Source organism: Fukomys damarensis, unplaced genomic scaffold, assembly GCF_012274545.1.
Source record: "Fukomys damarensis isolate Sample0158 unplaced genomic scaffold, DMR_v1.0_HiC HiC_scaffold_39, whole genome shotgun sequence".
Taxonomy (NCBI): domain Eukaryota; kingdom Metazoa; phylum Chordata; class Mammalia; order Rodentia; family Bathyergidae; genus Fukomys; species Fukomys damarensis.
Genome location: NW_022900951.1, coordinates 32,834,154 through 32,838,998, shown reverse-complemented (window position 1 = coordinate 32,838,998; position 4,845 = coordinate 32,834,154).

The following is a 4,845-nucleotide window of genomic DNA, read 5'->3' as shown; positions in this document are numbered from 1 at the left end:
AAAAAAAAAAAAAAAAAAAAAAAAAAAAAAAAAAAAGACTAGTTTATTGAATTCCATAGATTCCCACCTCCCAAAACACATAAAAGATCCCCAGTTCCCAACTATATTGTGCCTTTCTTTGAGCACCCACACTCCACTCTTGAGTGTGTCCTATATCTATCTCTAATAAATCTCTTCCATGCTTCTTTTACTGATGTGTCTTGAAAATTATTTTTCCATGATGGGAGTCAATGAACTTGCATACTTATTTTAAAGGAGAGGGTTAACAGCCTCAGGACCTTCACACCCAGCCTGTGACAGGATGATGACCCTTTTCAGCAGGTGTATTGCAATAACAAAGGTCAAAACCATGTGACAAGGAGGAGGAAGGGTGTGTGTGTGTTTAGTGAGCAAGAGAACCTAGGGCCCTGTGCATGCTAGGCAAGTGCTCTTCCCCTGAGCCATATCCCCAGTTCATCTAGAATAAAATATGGGTGATGCTATGATGATACGCAGCGTGGCCCTAGACCTCTTAAGCACTTTTGTTATATGAGAAAAGTTATCTCTTATTTAATTTACATATGGTAGGGTTTTCTGTTGCTCACAGCCATCAGTACAGTGGTAATAATATAATTTTCTTTACTGTTAAGTCCTTTGTATTCAATATTCCTTGCCTTCTATTACATTTCTTAGAAAAAAATGCAAACTATAATTCCTCTCACTGTTCATCTTCACTCAAACCTGAATTATAAAATTTTAGGAAAATTATGCTACAATTTACTTCTGTAGCTATAAGCTTATAACTTTCAGTGTGAGTTGGACTGCAGTAGCAGAGAAAATTTTCCTTCTCTTCATCTCATTTCAGCTATTAATGTTTACCATTCTCATTCTTTGCAGCATGACTTTCCAGAGTCTCCAACCCAGAATTCCTTTGTACTTTATAGAGGTTTTCATATTAGAAGTCCTTTTTTCCTTTTTCTTCCACCTCTCCTTTCTTCCTGGGAAACTGATGTGATCTTTATTTCCACACTTTTTTTTTTCCTTTTTTTCTCAGCTCAGGGGAAAAGGCCTCCTTATCCTCTTCCTCCTTCTTTGGTACAGGGGATTGAACGCAGGGCCCTTGAACTGAGCTATATCCCCAGCCCTTTTTAAATTTTTATTTTGAGACAGAGTCTCACTAAATTGTGCAGGCTGGGCTCAAACTTGCAATCCTTCTTCTTCAGCTTCCCAGAGTTCTGGGATTACAGGCACATATCACCATGTCTGGCTGAAAAGTACCCCTTCAAATTAATGTCAATTATGTTTCCCTTGCTCTACTTGTCACCATCTGCTTCCTGTTCAGGGATCACTCTCATAAGGAATACCTTCCCCTATGTTTTAAACTACTCCCTATTAACTGATTCTAAGTACACAAATGTACTCATATCTCCGCCATCTTTAAGTACCATCCTTTCTCTTTACCCATATTCCTCTAGCTGTTGTTGCCTTCTACATTTTCTTATTACATTCACAGCCTATCTCCCACAAAGAATCTATTTTTCTATCTTAACACTTCAAATCCTATGCAGTTGTAGCTCTGAATCTACAACTCCATTGCAACTGTTCTGATTAAGGTTAATAGAATCCTTTTAATTGCCTAATTTAGTGTGTAAGTTTCAATATCTGTAATTTTTTTCTAGCGTTTCCACCACTGATCATTCTTTGACAACTCTAATTAGTCAGTTATTCTTGCATAACAAACTACTCCAAAAATCAGTGACTTAAAATGACCATTATTTATTTCCATACAAGTCTGTGAGTTAGGTGGGGGTTGGTTGATCTATTCTGGACTCAGTTTGGGTTGACTTATGCTGTGAGCACTCACCATCCATGTCATGGAAGAGACACAAGATTACAGAATGAACTGTTTAAGCTGCTTTTCAAACTTCTGTCACATCCAGGAATATTCCATGGTCTGAGGTAGGGCATATAATTGAGCTCATAGTCAAAGTGTCGGGGGGTATGGAAAACACACATAGCCATAAGCTGAATACAGGGAGGTGTGAAAGAATTAGAATCATTAATTCAATTTACCTATTACCTTGTGATTGTGCATATACCCTCTTCTCTAATGGTTCTTCCTCTGTCTTTGGTGGATGCTTCTGCTGTACGTCTTTTAGATTTGAGTGATCCCTAATATTTTAATCTCTGTGCTCTTTTCTTCATTCTGCATAATCCCCCAGTATGATCTGACTATTTCCTATATATTAAGAATTCCAAGGCCGGGTATTTAGCTCAGTGGTTCTGCCACTTGCTACACAAGTGCATGGGCCCCGAGTTTAATTGCAAGTACCGAAAAAAAAAATCCAAATTTACATCTTTACACATACCTTTTTCTTTAGTCAAACAGAAGCATTTGTTGCTTTTTTAAAAGTTTCTTAGATGAGGTCTCACTGCATTTCCCAGGAAGACCTTGAACTCATGGCCTCAAGGAATCCTCCTCTGTCAGGCTCCCTGGAACTACAGGCATATATCATCATGTCCTGCTGAAACATCTGCAGTTTTCCACATTCACTGTATGTTTTCACACTTCCATGCCTTTGCTCATCTGTTACTCTTTCCTGTCAACTCCACCTTTCTTACCCTGGTCACCACCTACCCTTTCTCCAAGAATTATCCCAACTCAAACATTACCTTTCTTTTTCTCCCATACCTCAAATTCCAGGCCAGTCTTATAACGTAGCAGGCCACTAAGAATTATTAAAATAGCTAATTAAGATAAAAATAATATGTATTTCATTTGTTTCCAAAAATTTAAAAACTCATAGTGCACTGGCATAACACTAAAATTTATTTTAGATTGCATGGATGAAAGGTGACAAGCAACCATATTTCACACTACTGTTTCCTCATACTACTCTTCAGGAAAAATTTCCAACATTTTTTGTGTTATCTGGGAATGAATAATTCATTTTATTTGGACCTGAAATATAATCTCTAAATGATAAACCTTAAATAGCTTTTACTCCCTTAGTGGATGACCTATTGTTTTAATGGAGTTGCCCTTTTGTACTTTCACTTTCATTTTGTATGTAAATGGATGAATGCTTCTAGGAAAAGCACTGTATGTTCAACAACATTATCAGTACCTAACATGTACAATGCATAATAATGATCACAGCATAAGTACCATTCTATCAACGTATTTTCTTATTAAGATATCCAGTCTCAAGTGGAGTTTTTTTATAAAACTTGCTGATGAGTGATTCACTGGAAAGTTAACATATTGGCAGTGTCTTGCGAGCATAGTATGAATATCATAAACTTGATAACTGGTGGAGAATGTGAACTCTGTGTTGAGTTAGAAGTACATGAGAAAATGCAGATAAACCTTCTGATAGAACCACAGCTTTGCCAATCACGCACTACTACTTATCAGCGTAGACTCATAAGAGACTTCAAAAGGAACACAGTTATTGAAATTGAACTGTAAAACTGTGTGGGCTCTGCAACACCACTCTTCCTTACCATAGACCCCTCTTAATTAAAAACAAAATTGAAGCAGATGTTGATCTTTCCACTAGAAATACATGTTGAGCAGCGTAGACCAGTTTCTTGCCTCTAATGGAGCTATGCTTGAACGAGATGCAAACCAGGCAGTGTAGCAGTCCCAAGAAACCCTGGAAAGAGTGAGATTAAAAATCAAGGAGAAAGAAGAAAAATATTTTTGTATGGTGTGATTAATAAGGAAAAAAGTCAAAAAACCTCTGGAGGGATTGTCCGTTCTGTTACATGAGAATTAAAAATAGCTAGCCATGAACTGTAAATTTGTTCTTTCACTTAGTGGCAAGAAGTTGAAGGAGTTTTATGTGATGGATTTAGTTTCTTGGTAGTAAAGTTATATGCTACTAGTGACAGGAATGTTCTAAAGTCAGAGGGTTGGAGAGTGAAGAGAATGTCTGAAATGGCCATGGTAAGCCAGACCTGAGCAGATCAGGTAATCACCAAGAGTTTCCCCCAGGAATCTGAAAACCATGCTGTAGGTGGAGACCACAGGGATGTTTTTCAGAATCAGAGAATTATAGCATTCTTTACTTTTTCACTGTTCCTGAAAGAAATGGCTTAAAACCAAATATCAAAATGACTATGACAGATGCTCTTAGTCCTTAATGAAAGTGTCTTTCACATCTGAACACGTTGTGGCTACATTGACCTGATGTCCTCACCACAATGATTGGGAATCTGTGGGCTTCAAATTCCTTATCAATCATATATTAACAAGCTATACAATAGAGAGAAAATTATGTGGACAGAAATCCCCTCCTAAATAACTTGTATTGTTTTCCAAGTCATTGTCTATATCTAGAGAGAAACCAGAAACATTTCAATCAATGCCAATCCCAAATTTCTTTTTTTTTCCCTCATTGAGTTTATTGGTACATTTTAGGTATACAGTACAGTTACATTTATCATTGGGATATTGTACCTTTACATGACAGGTCTTGGTTCTCATTTTTCCACTTGTCCCTGCCCTCCCTTCATCCCCTCCTCCCTTCTCTATTTACAAATACTTTATTTCCATTTTTTTGTTTTCTCATGTTATTTTCTTTTCCCTTATTTCCTTTCCCCTACCCTTTCCCACTTCCCCTATACTTTAGTCCTTTTCTCCCTATTTCACATTGTCAATTATACCATTAGGATCTTATGTACCATTATAGTTTTTCACACCAGAGAAATTATTCCAAATTTCTATACATCAAAACAGTTCATTAAGGAATAGGAAGTATGTTTTATCACATTGTTCAACATCTCTGTCATCCATGTCTTTACCTAAAGAAGATGGAATATAATGATATTGTCACAATGGGAAATTTATCCACAATTCCT